Here is a 24,628-nt window from a genome sequence, read left to right as displayed (position 1 = left end):
GCTGTCCTCTCGCAGGAGCCCCCCCCTAGTGTTAACTAGTGTTAGTGTTGAGGGGGGTCTGGAAAAAACAAAAAAATTTGGACTACTCTGTTAAATTGTTAATGTAGATGGTAATTTTAAAAAATGTTACAATGTTATGGTTAAACTGTTCATGTTTTAAGATTCTAAGTGGATTATAAGATTATAAAGATAAAAAAAACAAGCAAAAAAAAAACAACAACAGAAAAACAAACAAACAACAACAAAAAAAATACTCCGCCAAAGTGTCTCATTTGGGTTACTTTTGCCGGTCCCAAGCCCGGGTAAAGGAGGAGGGTAGGAATTGTGACATTAAAAAAACTAAACTAATAACACTAGCTTTCCTGTTTTTTTATTAAGGCTATTATATATATTAAAAAATAAAAACAGAGGCCTACCATAAGCATGTATTATTCTTTTTCTATTCTATCATCAGCATTTGCTAAATGCACTGTGTATAAGCTAACTGAGACATGGCATAGCATTTGCATGTCTTTGCTCTTTTGTTGATTTTAATTCCTTTAAATGTTCTTATTTATAAGTCCCTTTGGATAAAAACATCTGCTAAATATGAAAAAAATGGTGATATATATAGTAATATATATTTATATATCTATGTATAAAAACTACGACGGTACGATGGAGCTTTAGTGCCACGTTAAAAATAAAAAAAAAATGTAAATCTACAAGAATAAACTTAATGTTATGAGATAAAAGTCGAAATGTTACAAATGGGTTTGTCAGATACAAATACACATTCTTACCATATTTCAAGCTTCAAATAAGTGTCACGTAACTTTATGAAAGCCATATGACAGAATTGCATTATGCAAATTACGTGATGACGTCATCTAGCGACTTCTAGCGACTTCTACGACAGCCAATAGCTACTTTCCTTACTGACGAGTTGGCAACACTGCGTGCACTTAAATAAAAGTAAAGTCTTATAAAGGCTATGTAGCTTATATAGGTTTATTATATAGTTTTTCAAAAACGCATCGACATCTGCTGACGCAGTAGCACGTCCTGACAATGTTAGAATTTTTATGGTCATTTATTTTCATTTATTTCAGTTAATAAATCTACTACAAATTTAAAGAACACAAAATATAAGATGACAAAAACATACATGCGTAGCTTTTATAATTACAAATGATAAAATATAAAGGCCCACTGTGTTAAGTTTTAATTTGCTTAAATTCAAACCTAATAAGATTTAATAAAATTTAAATTCTACATTTGTACTGTAATTTTAATACTGTGATTATGAATTCGTTTAACTACAATGTTTGACTTGATTTTATCCGCTACTATGTGCAGCTTTAACGGAGCGCGGCTCATTAATCCTTGAGAGAATGAACTGATGGCTGAGGCGTCAGTCTGTAGTTATATAACGCCACTCAGCGTCTCTAAATGTTGACAAGACAAAGGAGATGATTGTTGACTTAAGGAGGACACGAGGCGACCATTCTCCGCTGAGCATCAACGGCTCCTCTGTGGGAATCGTCGAAAGCACCAAATTCCTGGGTGTCCACCTGGAGAAAGACCTCAGCTGGTCCCTCAACACCAGTTCCCTACACAAGAAAGCCCAACAGCGTCTCTTCTTTATCGAGACTATCAAGAGCATCCTGAGCGGCTGCATCACTGTCTGGTTTGGGAATTGTGCCATATCGGACCGCAAAACCCTACAGCGGATAGTGAGAACAGCGGAGAAGATCATTGGGGTCTCTCTCCCCTCTATTGAAGACATCTACATCACACGCTGCATCCGCAAAGCCACCAGCATTGTGGCTGATCGGACACACCCCTCTCACACACACTTCACACTTCTGCCATCTGGAAAAAGGTACCGAAGCATTCGGGCACACACATCCAGACTGTGCAACAGCTTTTTTCCACAAGCCATCCGTCTCCTCAACAGAAAGAGACTGGACTGATAAACACACACACACACACACACACACACACACACACTAACACAAACATTATCACACAGCTTAACTCAACTACCTCAAAATATTGGGACTGGACTGACTAATCAACACAAGTGCAGACACACTGACCTACACCACCAAATTATCGTACACACCAACCTGTAAATGCTTCACTGTTTATCTCTTTTGCACAATGATCATTACTGGACTACTTTTTGCACTAATTCCTCAACTCTTGCTGCTGTGTTAAGGAATGTTTTTGTTTACCCACTACCTCAACACCATATTTTATGCTCTGTTATGTCGTGGTTGCGCACTGTCACTTTGTTGTTGCTCGTTTGCACATTTGTATGTGCACTTTATGTTATCTATAAAAATGTTATACTTAGCTAGTTAGTTTTTGTTAATTTATGTTGTAATTTATGTTAGGTCTCTCTGTCCTGTCTCTGCTAGCCAGCTAACTAGGCCTCTTGGTTAGCTAGTTTAGTGTTTCTGTTAATTTATGTTGTAAATTTATGTTGCATGTAGCACTGTGGTCCTGGAGGAACGTTGTTTCGTTTCACTGTGTACTAACTGTATATGGTTAACATGACAATAAAGCCTACTTGAACTTGAACTTGAGAAGCCAGCAATCGCACAAACTCAAATGCTGTGTGTGTGTGTGTGTAAGATAATAACCTCTCTCTCTCTCTCTCTCTCTCTCAGACAGTCTGAGGTTGGTGGATGGTGAAAGTCGCTGTGCTGGGAGAGTGGAGATTCTTCAGGGGAAGCAGTGGGGAACAGTATGTGGTTATAACTGGGATATGAATGATGTTGCAGTGGTGTGTAGAGAGCTGCGCTGTGGGGAGGCTGTAAATGTGCAGCAGTTTGGACCAGGATCAGGACCAATCTGGATGATTAGTGTGGGCTGTAGTGGATCAGAGTCAACACTGAAGAGCTGTATGTCTGGTGGTAGAGGGGATGGCTGTGGTCATAGTGGTGATGCTGGAGTCATCTGCTCAGGTAAACTACTAAATTTAGGGAATAAAAACAATGAGTTAGATTATCAGCATGATTTAAATGTAATTCTATCCACACATTATTTTAATTCCATTTTGTCTTTATTTAAATGTAAAGCCTAGTGTGACTCTACCAAAGAGCTGACTGAGCCTGAGTAAGGGTCCATTTGCAGGAGGTTCATTATGACAGGCAGTTGCAGAGCCAGACTTTTTTCATAGGGGTGGCCAGGCTGGGCCCAGCACTCACTTTGGGGTGGCACAGAGACTGAGGCCTAGGTTAAGGTTTTTATCTGTATGGTAAAGTGTCATGTAGGACATAAAAACTGATTTATAAGATGTATATTATTACATTAAACTAAATGTATTTCTAACATATTTAAATTTTACCTGGAATTATACAACCATGAGAGACTTTTATTAAACATAAGAAAACAGGAAGTCCATCTGTCACATTGTCTGCCATGGGCACTGGCTCCAGACCCGCACATGCACACCTTCACAACTTTCCTTCCCTTTTTTACTTGCTCTCTCTTTATAATCCTTTTCTTTCCAATTTTCCTTAAGACCATGCCTTTTTCTTTCCCTTTATCCTGTAACACCTCGTCACGTGTCTGTGTGTCTGTGGTGCCACCCATGCGATAGATTTTACACTGAAGGAGAATGCAATGCATGGGGGCACCCAGCATGGTCCTTGGGTTGAATCCCTAAAGAGGCTGAAGTCTTAATTACAGACAAGCAGAGCCAGTGGTGACCATGAGCTCAGTCCTATAATAGTTCAAGTGTAAACGTCCATTTTTCTGACAAGAGAAACAGATTTATAATCCAGCTTTAATCCTCTATAAATCATACAGGTCTGTAACTATGCACTGATCGGACACCATTTGTTAAATTTTCCAGTAATATCAGTTCTGACATTAGCACTGCTTCTGGCTTCTACCTGTCGTCTGCACAAACCTCTACATACTTCTTTCATATAGTAACATTTCACCTTCATTTAACAAATAGCTTTATTGTTTTAAGAATGGAGTTTGGGTAACTTGCTGTTTTTTTTTAAATACATTTTGTAATTCCTTAATGCAGCTTAGGTCTATATTAAATGATAGATGTAACAATGCAACAGTTTTATTCATGTGTAAAAATAAATAAAAAAACTTGACTGCTTAATCAATAAATTAAAAGACAAATGTTATATAGCCCTCTCTCTCTCTCTCTCTCTCAGGCACTGTGAGGTTGGTGAATGGAGAAAGTCGCTGTGCTGGGAGAGTGGAGGTTCTTCATGGTGGACAGTGGGGAACAGTGTGTAATAATAGCTGGGATATGAGAGACGCTGCAGTGGTGTGTAGAGAGCTGCAGTGTGGGGAGCCGGTAGACATGCAGTATCTCACACACTTTGGACCAGGTTCAGGATCAATCTGGATGGATGATGTGGGCTGTAATGGATCAGAGTCGACACTGAAGAACTGTAACTCAGCAGACTGGGGGAGAAATGACTGTGATCATAGTGGTGATGCTGGAGTCACCTGCGCAGGTAAAATAGTTTTAATCGAAACATTTATAAAAAATAAATACATTTTCTGATTAAATATTGTAATTATTCTATATGTTTAAGCTTTATGTAATAAATATGTATTGTAATGGACTGCACTGCCAGGGTCCAGTGTAAAGTTCACATTGATTATAATGACAGCATGTTGGACACAGAAATCAAACACATGTGGGCGGAGATTATCTGTAACAGAGGCGTGTCTTTGCTGCACTTTATTTAGATATAGAACTTAAGAATGTGTTTTTTTGTGTGGTGTCTAACGTAACTGAAGAGCAGCATTAAGTTTAGTTGAGTTCAGTGTTTGTATGGTGCAGGGATCTTTAGCTCCAGTCCTGGAGGACCAGAGTCCATCACACTTCACACATCATTCTTCTGCTCAAACACACCTGATTTACCTAATAATTTAAAACTGATCATTTTCAGTTTCAATGAGTGTGTTTAAGTGTTAGTGAACCATCCAGGTTGTTGAAAAAGCATCTTGAACGTGCATGTGCATCAGTCGACAGGGCGGAGCTCCAGCTCTCTCCATACTGCAGGAAACCTTTGCAGGTTAAATAATTTCATATGGGTTCTGACTTCCCACATTCGTCTCATTCCCCCGATCTTACACCTCCTGGTGCCGGCTTGTGAGGAATGTTAAAGGAGAGTGTGTTAAAGTGTTAATATCAAGAACTGTTTGAAATCAGGTTGAAAATCGTCTCGGGTTACTTTGCTGTAACCCTGTTTCCTGAAAAAGCAGGAACGAGAGCTGCGCGAAAGTGCTATGGGAAACGATTCCTCCAAATATTTTGGCATGTATAACCTCAGGCAGGTGATGTTAACCAATGAGGTGCACCTGAAGGTTATAAATAGGCATGAACTGGAAACACCCTCAGGTCAATTTTGTCTAAAGGACGTCCAGTCACGCATGCAGTGCGGCATTGGAGCGCAGCATCTCGTTCCCACTTTTTCAGGGAACAGGGTTACAGCAAAGTAACCCCAGACGTTCCCTTTCAAAAGCTACACTCGATGCTGCACGAAAGCGCTATGGAAACGAGAATACCCACACTGCCGCACTGCAAGTATCTGGACCCCCAGGGTTGTGTAGTGTGCGCACAGTACCCCCAAGGAGTCTTAGACATAATTCTGGGATGCTGACTCGAGGACCCGCGAGCCTGGCATCCAACTATGAAGCCTGACAGATGTCTTGCGGAAAGGAAACCTGTCGCATGACGTACTGGAAGCCCCTCTTGCCAGAGCAATTGATGAGGCAAGCTTCCTGGTCGAATGGGCCCTAATTACTAGAGGGGAAGTGTGCCACGCGCCTCATAGGCTAGGGCACTAGCATCTCTCACCCGACTTGTCTAATGGCGGTTGCCCTTAGGCCGCGGCCCCACAGCGTTTGAAACCCTGCTTTAATTTACGGCCCTGGCTAATGCAGAGGTGCATTAAAAGCATGAGCTGGACACGGCGGATGAAGTCTTACTGCTCCAGAGCTAACGGCAGAGGACAGAAGGCTTCGACTGTGGAAGATAATTGGGTAAGGATGCAGAACGGCTTTTTTTTTTGAAGAGAAACTTCCAGCACTGAAACAGTTTGGCAGTATACTGGGTCTACATGTTTTATGTCCTGGAATGTAAATAACCCTGAGGGACAGAATTGTCCTGTCCTTAAAGCAGAACCTAGTGCGCTAGTTTCCCTAACGGCGCAAATCTAGTCTGCCCGGGTGATATTTACAAGACTACCATGATGTTGTCCAACCGTGCTAGGACGTGCTAGCCTCCTGATTGCTGGGGGGAGTATTTCAGGGCCAGAAATAAAGTCAAGAAGATGACCTCTCCAGATCCCTTGGGCTGGACGGCCATCTAAGGCCGCACTCCCGCCCAAAAGGGAAAAAAATCTGCCGTTAGCAGCTTGCGACGACAGCACGGACTTAGAGTGGGACCCAGAGTCAAGGACGAGCGTCTGAACCACATAGAAAGGGTACGAAGCTTCCGGCATGTAACCCTTGTTGCCTCTGGGGATTGGCCCTTGGATGAAATCCCCTGGCACTTAGCCACCACTGAAACCACTTTGGGAGTGGTGACGTTACCACCTGGCCTAGCTTATACTCCTTTAGTGTGCTATAATGAATTCAGCGCAACACCCGAAACACCAGTGGCGGCGGGAATTAAGCACCGGTCTCCTGAGGGTGCTGGTTTTCCACAGTGCTTCGTGCTTAAGGAGACATAGCTGGCAGTAGGTTTTTCCGCTGCCAGCCTCTCTAAAGGTGTACGAACTTTGACACCTCGGCTAGATGGGTGTGTTAGATGTTCGGCATCCTGAACATAGGAGGAAGGGACCGAACACCTAACATTTCGCTGGAGACCACTGCTCCCCGAAACACCAGTGGTGGCGGAGATTGAACCATGGCCTCCTGCTGCTCAGCTCTCAGTAGGTCAGTCTGGTATACCTGCAAAGCCACTGTGTGCAGGCAGCACCAGGCTGACCCGCTGCCTGAAAAATCTCCTCCCACCAACGAAGATGGAGAGGGATAGCCCCTTGAGCGTCAATCTGATCTGGGACATCATCATAAAGGACTGCGCTTTCATCAATGACATTGGAACAAATCAGATGTCAATAGCACAAAAACACGGGATAAATACGGCTTATTCCATGAAAGAGTTAACTCATGGAGGTCGCCAGGAGGGGGAGGGGCCATAATTGGAGCCCCTCCTTCGGCCACCTGACATGCACCTGTCGGCTGACCTTGCGCGTTTGGGGGATTTATTTTATTTATTTATTTTTACAGCAAATTGAGGTGTACGTATTAGACCGCGCGTTACCACCTCTAACACCAACTAACACACTGGCTCATCACTAGACGGGCACTCTGGAGTGATAGTTTCTTCCTCTTCACAAGAAGCGCCGAAGCGCGCTGGAGAAGTGGAAGGTAAAAGACTCATGATCCGGCGAAAGACCAAGAGAAAAGGAAAATTCTGTCTCGTGCGCTTTCGCCAGATTTGCACACAAGAAATGCGCTGCGGGTCGCGGTTTCGCTTTAAGACGGCGAACCCGAGCGCGAGGGACTTTAATAGGAAAAAAATCGCAATACATATCTGCTCCCTGAAGCCTGAAGATAGCGTGCTCTACCCCCAAACACTCAAAACTGAAAGCGTGGAGATCGCCCTCAGCGAGATATTCTTCTACACGGAGGGACGGACTAGTGTCAAACTCTGCCATCTTTCTGGTGAGTGGTAAGACACTTTCTATTTTCGCTTTCTGTTAAAAAATGCTTACACACACGCACACACACAACATGGATCCTGAAGATAAAAAGATCTGAGGCTGTTTGACGTCATTGGTTGACGTCACCTGCCTGAGGTTATACATGGCATATTATTTGGCGTGTTTGACAACCACGTGCTTCACAACCGGTCACGAGGAATCGTTTCCCATAGCGCTTTCGCGCAGCATCAAGTGTACAGATGTTAATCATGTGGTATTCTGGTTTTACCGCCACGCTTCACGGTGGCGACATTTGGGTTTGTGCGTTTGCTGGCTTCTACCGCTGAGTGGCGCTATATAACTATAGACTGACGCCTCGGGCATCAGTTCATTCTCTCAAGGATTAATGAGCCGCGCTCCGTTAGAGCTGCACATAGTAGCGGATAAAATCAAGTGAAACGTTGTAGTTAAACAAATTCATAATCACAGTATTAAAATTACAGTACATAAAATATTATGTTCTTTCATAAATAATAAAAACATTTTAACAAATTATATTTTCACATCCCAGCCCCCCCGTTGCGCTGTATCACCGCCGGCAAAAACCTTATAAAATACAAGTAAAACATTAAACGAATTTATCATCACAGTACTAAAATTACAGTACAAATTTAGAACTTTGGATAAGTAGTTGTGTTCTTATTACCCATTTTATAAATGTGAATTAACCCGCGACAGAAAAAACCAATATCTCCAACAAACAACACACAATACTTTAACAAAGACAACAACAAAGAGCTCAACAAAGACAATAACAAAGAGCGGGCAACAGAATACAGCTTCCACACTATGCTTCAGTTCAAGGAACCTTTCAGAAGCGAGCGCGCGCTAAACAGGCGTAAAAGCCCCAAGACAATCCTCCCCCGTACTGTATATGGTCCAGATACCAAAAACCAGGAAGCGTGCTTGCTCTATGCTTATAGAGAAAAAAATTAAAAAGCAGCACTCACCTGATCAGAGGTATCCCGGACAGAGCCCCCAAATTGTAAGGATTTCTTGAATTTTGGTAGACCTCCTTTTGTCTACTCAGTGCTCAGCCTGTATTCTGAGACACACTAAAAATCAAATATTCCCTACAAACTTAAATATAGGTGTTTCTTAGTTCCATCGAATTTAAGCAAAGTAAATGTTAACACAGTGAGACTTTATATTTTATCATGTGTAACACTGGTGTAGCCAGAAAACTCTGGCTGTGTGTATCAGAAAACGTGGGTGAGTCACAGGTGTTGTCAGATTAATGGGCAAAAACTATACAATAAACCTATAATAGCTACATAGCCTTTATAAGACTTTACTTTTATTTAAGTGCACGCACAATGATGACAAAACGTTATGGTGTTGTAAAATAATGAAAGCAAACAGGGATACAGCGCTATTCTGTATTGGTTTCTGTGAACTTGAGCGCGTCAGAAAAAAAAATTAAACTCCGTGTATACCTGCCTCACAGATGTGAAAAATATATACTTACAGAAAGCAAAATGTCTGCTTTTATATAAACTAATGGAAAAAAATCAGCTTATGTAATTCGTATAAACATGGATTAGTACAGCGCATCCACTCACAGCCGAAACGAAAAGACATCAACTTATCAATGAATTATTAAAATAGCCAGTCAGTTTCCTTGCTGTTTTCCCCGACGCATTCATAATCATTAGTCTAGTTCTGCCGGTGCGGTGTTTCTTATCCCCACCCCCGTTAAAACGGTGTATTTAGAGACTCGCCCGCGAGAGGTTGTGCGCGCGCGGTCCACTCTTCTTTTTTTTTGTCTTTTGGCTGTTCCCTTTCAGGGGTCATCTGCCTCCATCTAACCCTATCCTCTGCATCCTCTTCTCTCACACCAACTAACTTCATGTCCTCTCTCACTGCATCCATAAATCTCCTCTTTGGTCTTCCTCTAGACCTCCTGCCTGGCAGTTCCAACCTCAGCATCCTTCTACCGATATATTCACAATCTCTCCTCTGAACATGTCCAAACCACCTCAATCTGGCCTCTCTGACTTTATCTGCAAAATCTGCAGTGGGTTGTCCCTCTGATGAACTCATTCTTAATCCTATCCATCCTTGTCACTTTCAAAGAGAACCTCAACATCTTCAGCTCTGCTACCTCCAACTCTGCCTCCTGTCTTTTCTTCAGCGCTACTGTCTCTAAGCCGTAGAGCATCGCTGGTCTCACCACTGTCCTGTACACCTTTCCTTTCATTCTCGCTGATACTCTTTTATCGCACAACACACCTGACACTTTTCTCCACCCATTCCAACCTGCCTGTACCCGCCTCTTCACCTCCTTTCCACACTCTCCGTTGCTCTGGACTGTTGACCCCAAGTACTTAAAATCCTGCACCTTCTTTACCTCTGCTCCCTGTAGCCTCACCGATCCTCCTGGGTCCCTCTCATTTACACACATGTATTCCGTCTTGCTGCGGCTAACCTTCATTTCTCTGCTTTCCAGAGCATACCTCCACCTCTCCAAATTTTCCTCCACCTGTTCCCTGCTCTCGCTACAGAGCACAATGTCATCTGCAAACATCATACTCCATGGGGACTCCTGTCTTACCTCATCTGTCATCCTGTCCATCACCAGAGCAAACAAAAAGGGGCTTAGAGCCGATCCTTGATGCAGACCCACCTCCACCTTGAACTCTTCTGTCACACCTACAGCACATCTTACCACTGTCTTACAGCTCTCATACATGTCCTGCACCACTCTAACATACTTCTCTGCCACTCCAGACTTCCTCATACAATACCACAGCTCCTCTCTTGGCACCCTGTCATACGCTTTCTCTAAATCTAAAAAGACACAATGCAACTCCCTGTTACCTTCTCTGTACTTCTCCGCCAGCATCCTCAAAGCAAATACTGCATCTGATGTACTCTTTCTAGGCATAAAACCATATTGCTGCTCACAAATGCTCACCTCTGCCCTTAACCTAGCTTCCACTAATCTTTCCCACAGCTTCATTGTCTGGCTCATTAGCTTTATACCTCTATAATTGCCACAGTTTTGCACATATTCCTTGTTCTTAAAAATTGGCACCAATACACTTCTCCTCCATTCCTCTGGAATCCTCTCACTCTCCAAGATCTTGTTAAACAAACTTGTCAAAAACTCTACTGCCACCTCTCCTAAGCACTTCCATACCTCCACAGGTATGTCATCAGGACCAACAGCCTTTCCACTCTTCATCCTCTTCAAAGCCCTTCTCACCTCACTTCTACCAATATTTGCTACTTCCTGTTCCACAACAGTCACCTCTTCTACTCTTTGTTCTCTTTCGTTTTCCTCATTCATCAACTCCTTAAAGTACTCCTTCCATCTTCCCAACACCCACCTGGCATCTGTCAGTACATTTCCATCTCTATCTTTAATCACTCTAACCTGCTGCACATCCTTCCCATCTCTATCTCTTTGCCTTGCCAACCTGTACAGATCCCCCTCTCCCTCCTTACTGTCCAATCTAACATACAAGTCCTTATATGCTCTTTGTTTGGCCTTTGCCACCTCTACCTTCACCTTACTCTGCATCTCCCTGTACTCCTGTCTACTCTCTTCAGTCCTCTCAGTGTCCCACTTCTTCTTAGCTAGCCTCTTTCCCTGTATACACTCCTGGACTTCCTCATTCCACCACCAAGTCTCCTTGTCCACTTTCCCCTTACCTGATGATACACCAAGTACCCTCCTACCTGTCTCCCTGATCACATTGGCTGTAGTTGTCCAGTCAACTGAAAGCACCTCCTGACCACCCATAGCCTGTCTCAACTCCGCCCTAAAGACTTCACAACATTCTTCCTTTTTCAGCTTCCACCACTTTGTCCTCTGCTCTGCCTTTGTCCTCTTCGCCTTCCTCACCACCAGGGTTATTTTACACACCACCATTCTGTGTTGTCTGGCTACACTCTCCCCTACCAACACTTTGCAGTCACGGATCTCTTTCAGGTTACAACGTCGACACAAGATGTAGTCGACCTGAGTGCTTCTGCCTCCACTCTTATATGTCACCGTATGTTCCTGCCTCTTCTGGAAGAAAGTATTTACTACTGCCATTTCCATCCTCTTTGCAAAGTCCACCATCTGTCCTTCTACATTCCTGTCCTGAAGACCAAACCTGCCCATCACATTTTCATCACCTCTGTTCCCTTCCCCAACATGTCCATTTAAGTCTGCACCAATCACCACTCTTTCACCTTTGGGGATGCTCTGCATCACTTCATCTAACTCACTCCAGAATTTCTCCTTCTCTTTTAACTCGCATCCTACCTGTGGGGCATAACCACTAACAACATTGAACATTATCCCTTCAATTTCCAGCTTCAGACTCATCACCCTATCTGATACTCTCTTCACCTCTAGAACATTCCTTACAAACTCCTCTTTTAGGATAACTCCTACTCCATTTCTTTTCCTATCCACCCCATGGTAAAAGAATTTGAACCCTGATCCTAAGCTTCTAGCCTTGCTACCTTTCCACCTGGTCTCCTGGACACACAGTATATCCACCTTTCTTCTCTGCTTCATATCAACTAACTCTCTTCCCTTCCCTGTCATGGTCCCAACATTAAAAGTCCCTACTATCACTCCTAAACTCTTGCCTTTCCTCTTCTCTCTCTGCTTACGAACACGCCTTTCTCCTCTCCTTCTTCGACCAACAGTAGCCCAATTTCCACCAGCACCCTGTAGGTCAACAGCACCAGTGGCGGTCATTGTTAACCCGGGCCACGACCGATCCGGCATGGGAATTATATTCTTGATTCGCATCATTGATTTGGCAAATGTTTTATGTCGGATGCCCTTCCTGACACAACCCTCTGCATTTATCCAGACTTGGGACTGGCACAAGAAGACACTGGATTGCGCCCCCCCGTGGTTGCATTGGTTCACTACACAGCTAAAACATATTTGTATATTATGACTGAGATACGGCGGCTCACATCGGCGTGCATTTCACACAGCGCCGCAAAGACAGCGCTTATTTAACACGTATAAATGTGTGTTTGTTTTATTTCTGGGAAAGAGAAATCTCTTATAAATCTCTCATATCGCGCCGCGGGTTCACACGAACATTTTACTTTCACCAAAAGATTAATTCACAACCACATTTCGGCCATTCACACACATGCATTGTGCTATGTTGTTTGTGGACACTTTTACTTTTCCCCTTATAATCTTTCCTTTAATCAAAATGCTCCCGATATGAGCCGACACGAGCAGCTTCGTTTCATAAAGAGAGGCGACACATACTTGATTAAACACTGCAATGTGTGAAATAAATAAAAACCTGACTGCTTAATCAATAAATTAAAAGACAAACATTATATAACTCTCTCTCTCCCTCTCTCTTTCCCTCAGACCCTGTGAGGTTGGTGGATGGTGGAAGTCGCTGTGCTGGGAGAGTGGAGGTTCTTCATGATGGACAGTGGGGAACAGTGTGTAATAATAGCTGGGATATGAGAGACGCTGCAGTGGTGTGTAGAGAGCTGCAGTGTGGGGAGCCTGTAGACATGCAGTATCTCACACACTTTGGACCAGGATCAGGACCAATCTGGATGGATGATGTGGGCTGTAATGGATCAGAGTCGACACTGAAGAACTGTAACTCAGCAGACTGGGGAAGAAATGACTGTGATCATAGTGGTGATGCTGGAGTCACCTGCGCAGGTAAAATAGTTTTAATCGAAACATTTATAAAAAATTTAAAAAAATTCTGATTAAATATTGTAATTACTCTATATGTTTAAGCTTTATGTAATAAATATGTATTGTAATAGACTGGACTGCCAGGGTTCAGTGTAAAGTTCACATTGATTATAATGACAGCGTGTTGGACACAGAAATCAGATAATTAAAACTAATCATTTCCAGGTTCAGTGAGTGTGTTTAAGTGTTAGTGAACCATCCTGGTTGTTGCTTCTGGGCTGAACATGTATAAAATTAGTTTAGAGTTTAACGTTTACACATGTTTTATTGGAATTAAAAAACATGTAGCTAGCATGAGACAATGTGTGTGTGTGTGTGTGTGTGTGTGTGTGTGTGTGTTTGTGTGTTTATGTGTTTATATGTGTGTGTGTATATGTGTGTATGTATGTGTGTGTATGTGTGTGTAATTAAAAATAGATTTTGTTGATAAAGGTAATAAAATAATTGTAAAAAACATTATAAAACATATGTAAAAAAAATCACCTGAAAATTGTATAAGAACCCGCGCATCTTGAATGTCAACAGGGTGGAGCTCCAGCTCTCTCCATACTGCAGGAAACCTTTCCAGGATAAATAATTCCATATGGGTAAATCAACACGCTAATAGTGTGTATATTAGTTTCTCTCAGTGGAAATAAACTCACTGGTGACATCAAGGAAATATTGTTCATCTTTTCATTTCAGTACTGTATATTTTGGCGCAGACAGTGTTTACAAATTTTATCAAAATAAAACAGAATTAAAACAAGTGTATAATGATGCAGGATGTACAGACTGTAAACTCTGAGGTATAAAAGTGTAGGAATATAGAAGTTTAAAAGTATGTTGTGTATGACAGCAGCAGTGTGAAACATGAAGTATGAAATGGATGGTACTAATGTGTGTGTTAGCAGCGGTGTGGTTCTTCATGTTCCAAAGTGCAGTTTGTCCACATTTATGTGTAAACAAGGAATGTGCAGCATAGTGAGTAATGTGTTACATCCTGAGGTAGGGTGTGTGTTTAATTTCAATTTCAATTTATTTTTGTATAGCGCTTTTAACAATTGACATTGTCGCAACGCAGCTTTAAAAAAATTATAATAATTATTTAAGTTTGTGTGAAATCTGAATGTGTATGAATCAAAATAATAAGATTGTCCCTGATGAGCAAGCGTGTGTGTGTGTGTGTTTGTGTGATAATAAAACCTCTCTCTTTCTCTCTCTCTCTCTCAGACCCTGTGAGGTTGGTGAATGGTGGAAGTCGCTGTGCTGGGAGAGTGGAGGTTCTTCTTGAGGGACAGTGGGGAACAGTGTGTAGTATGGGCTCTAATGAGAAAGTTGCTGCAGTGCTGTGTAGAGAGCTGCACTGTGGTAAGCCTGTAAATGTGTACGGTGAGGCTGAATTTGGACCAGGATCAGGACCAATCTGGATGGTTCGTGGCTGTAATGGATTGACACTGAAGAACTGTAGGCCATATGATAGAGGGGAACCTCATGGCTGTCATCATGGTTTTGACTCTGGAGTCACCTGCTCAGGTAAACTACTGAATTTAGGGAATAAAAACAATGAGTTAGATTATCAGCATGATTTAAGTGTAATTCTATTCACACATTATTTGAATTCCATTTTGTCTTTATTTAAATGTAAAGCCTGGTGCGACTCTACCAAAGAGCTGACTGAGCCTGAGTAAGGGTCCATTTGCAGGAGGTTCATTATGACAGGCAGTGGCAGAGCCAGACTTTTTTCATAGGGGTGGCCAGGCTGGGCCCAGCACTCACTTTGGGGTGGCACAGAGACTGAGGCCTAGGTTCAGGTTTTTATCTGTATGGTAAAGTGGAGGAGGACAAATACTCACTAATTTGGGTCTCAGTTATCATTTACATATGCAGGTAACTGTGACTGTTAAATATGTTTACAAATATACAGTGAGGAACCGATTATAATAAACATTTTATATTTATTAGAACGTTCAATAAAACCTATTTATACGAAAAAGAACTTTTTTTACTTAATATTTTTTATGTAATAAGGATTTTTTTTTAAAGATCAATTTAAAGTGACTACCAGTAAAACCAAAAACTGCACTTGAATTGCACCGAATTTCACTAATAACAGTTATAAAATTAACTGATTGGCACAAAGTCATTAATCTGAAGTCATTTTTAAATTATTGTTTAGGCCACATTTGAAATACAAATCTGACAAAATGTAACAAAAACTAGCTTGTCTTTCTTTATATTTTATTTTTTTGTAGACATTTGACTAATTTATAATATAAATACAGTGGAACCTCGGATTACGAGCATAATTCATTCCGGAAGTGGGCTCGTATTCCAAAACGCTCGTAAACCAAATTAAATTTCCCCATAAGAAATAATGGAAACTTAAATTATTCGTTTAACAGCCCCAAAAAATAAATACATAAAGATAATTAATACAAAATATTAAGTAAGAATAAAACAAATTAACCTGCACGTTACCTTTTAAAAAAGTTAAAAATAAATCCCGGCAGATAAGCGTTTCCCTTTGTGCATGCAGGCGCTGTGTATGAGTGTGCGTGTGTGTGTATGAGGCTAGAGTAAGTGAAGACTCTTGCTTTCAGCTCCTCCTGTCTCACTTTCCTCATCTTACACATTAAAACTTTCCTCTCTCGTTTAAACACACTCACACACACATTAACGGAAAGACTGTTGTTCTGTTCTAAATTATTAATGCTTCTCCGCTTTATTTTAATGTTGCTCGCGACAGCGTAACAGCTCGTTAATCCATGCTCGTGTAATGATGAGATGGACAAACTGGTCGATGCCCATTCTTTTATTTTCTGCATTGTCAGGTTATAGTACAAACTTTCGGGTGAATCCTGCATTTAAATCCAACAAAAAAAAACTACTGAAGAACAAAACTCAGACTTAATATCATAACTTAAATCTCACATTCGCGTTCACATACACCGGACTGCATTACCCACAATGCATCTCCCACACTGGACTACACTTCCGTAAACAAAGGGTCATAAATCAACGTCTCTCTCCCGCTACACTGTTTTATCTAAAAAGCAATAAACATCGCTAATGACACTCGTGTGAGCGCAAACTAACAGAATCACTGCTGTAAAGTAAAACAAACAAACAAATGACCCAGCACTTTACCTCTGAAAAGATTTGCGACAGAGTTTCTCCGGAGAGCATAGTGTGTGTCTCTTGCCTTCATTTCTGTGCACGCGTGTGTGTTTGTAAATGAGGGTTTCACACACACACACACACACGCAGCCGGCACAGTGTCTAATTACGCTCACGCGCGCACACACACACACACTGCGATGAGGAAGATTTTTGTTGTTTGTGTTATAAGAAACAGTACAACACACGCTGTACACACGCGCTTCCGAACACATAATAAAATATGTTTCACACACACGTAGTCACAGTGTTATAGTAAACAGTACACGCGTGCACAGATGTTGATTATACCAGTAAGAGACGAGCACTAAGTCCCAGCAGGGGAGATAAATACCCACAGCGCAAGAGAGAGAAAAAACGTTGGCTCAGTTGTGATGACGTGACGCTCGGTGTCAAAACAAGAAGTGCATGTGTTATACATGATACTCGGAGCTCGTAAACCACGACAACGCTCGTTTTTTAAGTCAAAATTTATTAAAAATCTTTGCTCGTCTTCCGGAACACTCGTAAACCGTGTTACTCGTAATCCGAGGTTCCACTGTAATTGATTTGCCTCCTGAACTTCACTAATAACTAGTGAGAAAAACAGACAAAAACACATGGGGCCTCATGCAGGAACATTTTCTTGTTCTTGTATTAAATTTCTCTGACTTTTCTCTGTGAATGGTGTTTATATGAGTGTTTCACATCAGATTCATTAAACTACACACACTTGTGGTAAATCCCTGGTTTCAGACTGATTAGTGCCACCTGTTCATGAAGAGCAGCGCGTACATGAGATTTGATCATTCACATAATCAACACCCCTAAAATCCTCATCTAAGGCTCCTGGTCCACTCTGTTTGTGGGAAAGTTTCATTCACAAAAATGCCCCAGGAGGGTAAAAAGAGTCATTACACACTGCGGAGCTTCAAGTCTGTGGCCAGGAATCACCAAAACCCTAAACACTGCAGATTTAGCCGAGTCAGCTGCAGTGAGACGAGGGGGAAAATGTTCCCATTTTACTAAACTACAGAAATGTAGAAGCTGCTGTGATAAAATCTGACCATAAAATCTTTGAAATAGAAAATACATCTCAGTCATTTTATGATGGTAAAAAGCTTTAAATTTATATTATCAGGTTACAGAAAATCTTTTTTTTACCCGACAGTTAGAAGAGTCTTTTTTTTTTTTTTTTACAATATTATAAGAACAGCTGTTCTTTCCCCCCTTTTGACTAAAACTTTAAAACCTTGCAGTTTAATTAACTTTTACAGATGAGGGGCATAAAATCTAAAACCACCAATTTATAATATATATAAATTACATTAAACTAAATATATTTGTTTCATAATTAAAATTTACCTGTAATTATACGACCATGACTGCAATTAATTTCAGCTATCAGAGTTGGATGTCACTGCAAATATTATGTTTTTTTCTTGATATTCTGTTCTGCTGAAACATGCACAATATTTACACAATGAAATAAACACAGGTCACAGAATGTCGAGACTCTCTGCTGGTCCTCATCAGTGCTCTGGGAGAGTGGAGGTGGTTCTGGGAGGTTCCTGGTCCACAGTGTGTGATGCTGACTTTGACCAGCAGGATGCAGAGGTTGTGTGTCGAGAGCTGGGCTGTGGGATTCCTGTGAAGGTGCTGGGATCAGCTGCTTTTGGCCGAGGGGAGGGTCAGGTGTGGACAGAGGAGCTTCAGTGTAGAGGAAATGAATCTCAGATTTACTTCTGTCCAACATCATCTTCACTCAAACACTCACACTGCTCCCATGACAACGATGTGGGATTAATATGTTCTGGTTAAGTATCATTATTTAACTTATGTTTAAATAGAGAACACATACCTGTCAATTAAACTTTAAGGTGTCTTTGTTAATGTTCCCCTTTCACTGAGCTCTCTGCTGTTTGTTCAGGTCACACAGAGGCGCGGCTGGTGAACGGACCGGACTCCTGTTCTGGTCGAGTGGAGCTCCAGTACCTCAGTGACTGGGGCACAGTTTGTGCTGTAAGCTGGGATATGAGAGCTGCAGATGTTCTCTGTGCACAGCTGGATTGTGGGAGTGCTGTGGCTGTGGTGGGGGTGGACTGGTTTGGGGAGGGGAGTGGCCACATCTGGGCTGATGTGTTTGATTGTCAGGGGAATGAGACACACCTATCACAATGTGACATCTCATCATGGAGTCGAGCTGCATGCTCTCATAAACACGATGCTGGAGTCATCTGTAATGGTGAGATATTAACCTCACCTACACCACGTTAGTGAATAAGCTCAGTGTTCATTAGAATATTTAAATGATGTTCTACTGCTTCAGGATCATCCATGGCGTTTCATGAGGGTCGAGTGCGGTTGTCTGGAGGGAGCGAGTGTCAGGGGGAGGTGGAGATTTATTTCAGGCAGGACTGGAGGAGAGTTCTCCTGGACTCGTGGAGTCTGTCTGAGGCGTCTGTGCTTTGCAGACAGCTGGGCTGTGGCTCTGTGCTGAACTACCGCTCCTCTCCATCCACCACTGAACACAAACACATGTGTGTAACGGGTTTCAGCTGCTCTGGGAGTGAAGCTCATCTGGGGAACTGCAGCAGTGCACAACCTGTCAACTGCAGCTCTGGGGAACAGCTGTATGTTACCTGCTCAGGTACACAGCACAACACTGATACATGAGCAACTATTAACAATAGTAATATGGTCTTTTAAAACATACTTAATAAATATACAGACTCGTCAAATGTATGGAAGCTTCATTTAAAATTTTAGATCCCAGGTCGATCAGACTGGTTGGTTCTGGGGGAGACTGTGCAGGAAGGCTGGAGGTTTTCCACAGTGGCTCGTGGGGGACAGTGTGTGATGACTCGTGGGATATTGAGGATGCGCAGGTGGTGTGCAGACAGCTGCAGTGTGGAGTGGCCCTCAGTACCCACATACCAGCCTGGTTTGGTCCTGGAACTGGGTCCATATGGCTGAATGAGGTGGAGTGTGAGGGGAACGAGATGTCCCTGTGGAACTGCAGGTCTCAGCTGTGTAAAGAGGGGGAATGTGGACACCAGGAGGACGTAGGAGTCGTGTGCTCAGGTACAGTGTGATGACTGAGATTCAACCTGTTGAATATGTATATGTCTGTATTACAAAACTGAGGTTTAAATTCTACATAATCGTAATTGCAATGGTAATATTTATCTGATTTAATGAAACTGATTTTTTCCTAATTAAGTCTAAGTTGTTCTTCTCTCCCCAGAGTTTAGAGAGATACGACTCACTGAGGGCTGTAAGGGGAATCTGGAAGTGTTCTACAATGGAACCTGGGGTAATGTGTGTCAGAATGAAATGGAGCTGGAAACAGCAAACATGGTGTGTCGAGAGCTGAACTGTGGAAGACTCGATCGTTTGGACTCAGGCAGAGCGAGAGTGGAATCTGCTCCTAACTGGCTGGATCATGTGAAATGTAGGAAACATGACTCTAATCTGCTGAAGTGTCCATCTTCACCCTGGGGACAGAACAGATGTAATAATGATGAGGTGGTTCATATTACCTGCACAGGTAGGAGGATTCTCTCTCTCTGTAGAAATTGCATAAATATTGCAGCTATATAATAAGAATGTGTGAAAAGTTCACTTTCATGTATGTTATTACAGCAGAAGATAAAACGTCTCTACAGAATCATGGGACATGCTCTTCATTTCCTCTTCAGAAATATTGCCCAAGTAAGGACACTTACATCTGTTACATTAGTCAGGTGTTAAGGAAAGAGTTACTGATTCCACCCAGGAGTTAATGAAGAAGTCCTGGAGTGTTTTACTTCTCTAACAGCACAGGGATATACCAACATTTTAATTTTTAGTTAATGGATGATATAACAAGCATTTTACCTATTTGGATTTTTACAATTTCTATCCAGAATTCAGCAATAAGTTGGTTTTAATAGATGATGTTCAGTTCTTATTGATGTATCATAGTGTTGTAGTTCAGTGTGTGAGTGGAGCTGTTCTTCAGCGTTGGTGTGTTTCCTCATGTGTGATGTGTGTGATGTAGAGCACTGGTCTCTCAGGCTGAGTGGAGGAAAGGGAAGCTGCTCTGGGAGGTTGGAGGTGTATCATAACGCTACGTGGGGCTCCGTTTGTGATGATCAGTGGAACATCAGTAACGCTCAGGTGGTGTGCAGACAGCTGGGCTGTGGCTCGGCGCTGAGTGCTAATAGGAATGTTAGCTTTGGTCCTGGTGAAGGGACTATCTGGCTGAACAGAGTGAATTGTCGAGGGGATGAGATTCACCTGTGGGACTGTCATCATTCCCTGAAGAAACACACTGACTGCTCTCATGCTGGAGTCACCTGTGCAGGTCAGAGGGGTGCGCTAACTTTTCAGCTTTCTCTCTCCACTCACTACACTTTTCTCATAGGGTTAAGACTTGATAACTTTTATTTATAATCTTAGATGTTAGCTTGATGTTAGCTTGAAAGCTCAGCAGGTCAGAAACCTGATCTAGTGAGTTAATTTTTAATGCATTATTTTTTTTGTCTGCAAATACAGACATATCCACAGTGTCCACTACTACACCCACCACCACCACCACCACTACAACCACCACCACCACATCAGGTATGTATATTTGTTACAATGCAATATTTGTTGCTGTTCACTATTTTTCTCGTATTAAGATCCTCTTCTTGGTTGTTGACTTCAGGAAGAGCCTCTCCAAACCCTCCATTAACTGTAGCTCCACCCACCCCTCCACTGGTTCTCCTTGTGTTGGGAACGCTGCTCTTCCTGGTCTTAGTGCATCTGGTGGTACTGTTTTACCAGAACAGAGTGCTCAGGAGAGGTACCACACATTCACACAGTTTATTTTCTCTACAACACCACTTATTATTATTGTTATTATTATTATTATTATTCTGCACTCCCAGTTGTCTCTAAGACGAGGCGTAAGACTCAGCCTGAGGCAGTCTATGAGGAGATCAACCACAGATACATCACTAGAAGAATCACGAGCTCCACTCAAAGAGGTGAGTGATATGTGGACTGTTCTACATCACACTTATTGTATTCCATTTAAACTTGGAGCTGAAATTCACTGCATGCAAATGATCAAATCACTCAATACTAAATACACCCCTCAATGCAAACTCAGTGATTAAAGCAAGATTTTACCCCAAATCCAGTCTGATTCATTTATTTACAAAAATATTAATAAAAATAAGTGAAATGTGTGTGAGAGGAAATGTGCAGTTAGAGTACATGTGGTGTAGAGACAGAATTCTGCTGATAAACATCTATTAATGCTTCCGATTTAGTGCAAGTGTGTGTGTGTGTGTGTGTGTGTGTGTGTGTGTGTGTGTGTGTGTTTGCACATTTATGTATGCATGCAGGTTTTCCTGTGCAGGTGCATTTCCCCCTTTCTATGCCTCATTCCCTGTGTGTGTGTGTGTGTGTGTGTGTGTGTCTGCTCACATGCTCTGTAATGTTTATTCAGTTATTCAGTTTTATCCTTTTGATGGACTTTACTGTTGTGTTTGTTACATTTTCTCTTCACTGTTTCTCTCTTGTGAAAGTTACACTAACAGGTAAACTTAAAGTAATTAAACCTAACGGTCCTCATATGAGGATCACACGACGATCTATATCTATATATAGCAGGAAAAGTCACATCTTTATATGAGCTCATTTACATCCCAAGAAAAAAAAACTCACCCTATTGAGATAAGAGCTGAGTTACACATCAGATATACTGTATTAGTCTCTCTTACACACACACACATGCACGCACGCACTCTCTCTCTCTCTCCCTCACACACACACACACACACACACACACACACACACGGACACACACGCACACACTCTCTCTCTCCAGTTACAGTATAAATGTAAAATCCCAGAAAAACACAATCTAGTTCCCCCATAAGAAAGAAAGAAAGAAAGAAAGAAAGAGATAAATAGAGAGATAAATAGAGAGATAAATATCTGCCAATGTGGCCACTGGACAGAAAGACTGTCTGTTATGAACTGATAAAACTCCAAATGTTAAATATCATACGACTAAAAAAGGCCTCTGTGTGTGTGTGTGTGTGTGTGTGTGTGTGTGTGTGTGAGAGAGAGTGAGTGAGTGAGTGAGAGAGTGTGCATGCAAGAGTGCAGGCTTTCCTGTGCAGGTGCATCCCCCGTCTCCCTGCCTTACACAGTGTGTGTGTGTGTGTGTGTTTATGTGATGTGTATCTTATTTGACGGATGTTCAAACACTTGATAATAAATGTGTTTTCCTGAATCAGAGTTCATAAGACTGTGTGTGTGTGTGTGTGTGTGTGAGAGAGAGGTTTTGAGGTTTTAAACTCACTTTATTATAACAAATTAAGGAATTAACTGTTTTACAATTGTATGTAGTTTTTTATACAAATATATACATATACACACACATACATACAGCACATATATAAACACATACACTTATACATGCATACACACATACTTACATATACATACATACACACACTTTATTAACATATGTAAAAAAAAATTTGTATGGAAAACCCTGTGCCCTTCCACCCCACCAACAACTCCAACGTCTTTTAAAGTCTTGTGTCACCCTGTTATGGTTTATAGTCTGGTTTATTTATGTGTAGTTCTTCTTATGTGTCGATGTGAGATTTTTTAACAGGTTATTGTTTCCCAGGAATAGTTTATTGACCACTTGTCTTTTTTCTTTTTCTGTTAACTGTAAGAATTGGTTTATTTGTTCCTCTATGTCTCCTTGCAGTTGTGTGTGTGTGTGTGTGTGTGTGTGTGGTGCTGCATCCTGATTCTTCTGTGTCCTGTGTTGTGTTCAGTGTTTGGCTGCGGGTTTTCCGTTTGTTGATGTGTTCTGTAGTGGACGTCTCGGCTCTTTTTCTCGTGGGTTTTATTGTAGTTTTGTCTTTGGGTGTCGGTGTGCAGGTCTGGGATTCCTGTGCCTCTCCGGTGCTGGCGTTGGGGGCGTGGTCAGCGTTGGGGGCGTGGTCAGTGCTGACTACTGTACACGCATCGGGATGTTTACTCGCGCTGTGTACAGTAGTGGCAGTGTTCGGGTCAGCGCCAGGTGTGGTGTGTGTCTCTGTGGTGGCAGTGTGTGTGTGACTGACCTCCGTGACTGCTGGCTCGGGTGTGTCGCTGAGGCCTGTGGCAGACTCGGACTCCTCAGTGTTTTCCAGCTGTCTTTTCCTGCGCTGCTGCTGCTGTTTCCCGGCCGAGTCGGCCCCTGAGCTCCGCGGCTGTGTGGCTCCGTGTGGACAGCTTAACCTCTTGTGTCCGATGTCCCCGCACTCAAAACACCTTAGCTGCTCCGTGATGGCGAAGACGGTGTAGCTGCTGTCCCCCGCTTTACACTTAAAGTTGACATTTAGTGTTTCTTCTTGGTTAGTTAAAACCCCCAGGACAGGACGTGTTTCACGCTGAAGCTCTTACACCCGAGCGGGATGGCTCTCATTGGGCTGACGAACCTCCCGAATCAGGCCAGCTTCCTCATGATCGCCTCGTCCTGTATAAACGGAAGCACGTTAGAGATCACCACTCTTGTCGTGGGGGCAAACAGAGGCAAGTAGGGATAACTGCAGGCTGGAGCAATAGGCATGCCGAAAGGTCGGGGCGTGCCGAAGGGTGGAGGGCATGTCGAAAGAAACTGGTGGGTGAATGGAGCTTTTGCGTTGGCCAATCAGCGTGCTGAAAGGTAGGGGGCGTGTCGAAAGGTAAGGGGCGCATCGAAAGGTAGGGGCGTGCTGAAAGGTTTCTCATTGGTGAATGGACCTTCTGCGTTGGCCAATCAGTGTGCCGAAAGGTAAGGGGCCCATCGAAAGGTAGGGGGCGGGTCGAAAGCTTTCTCATTGGTGAAAGGAGCTTCTGCGTTGGCCAATCAGCGGTAATCTTATTTATATGTAAGTACAGTGGAACCTCGAATTACGTGCATTATTCGTTCTGGAAGTGGGCTCGTATTCCAAAACACTCGTTACCCAAATGTAATTTTTCCATAAGAAATAAAGGAACCTAAATTATTCGTTCTACAGCCCAAAAAAAT

General features: G+C 42.4%; 1 pseudogene; it reads left to right on the top strand.

Annotated features, from left to right (window-relative positions):
• LOC128517192 (deleted in malignant brain tumors 1 protein-like) overlaps nucleotides 1-23,437 on the top strand; it is a 76,668-nt pseudogene extending 53,231 nt beyond the window's left edge.
• Nucleotides 23,438-24,628: the final 1,191 nt, after the last annotated feature.

This window comes from Clarias gariepinus, unplaced genomic scaffold (assembly GCF_024256425.1).
Source record: "Clarias gariepinus isolate MV-2021 ecotype Netherlands unplaced genomic scaffold, CGAR_prim_01v2 scaffold_40, whole genome shotgun sequence".
NCBI classification, from domain to species: Eukaryota; Metazoa; Chordata; class Actinopteri; order Siluriformes; family Clariidae; genus Clarias; species Clarias gariepinus.
The sequence above is the reverse complement of the archived record's forward strand: the minus strand, read 5'-3'. Positions and strand labels throughout refer to the sequence as shown.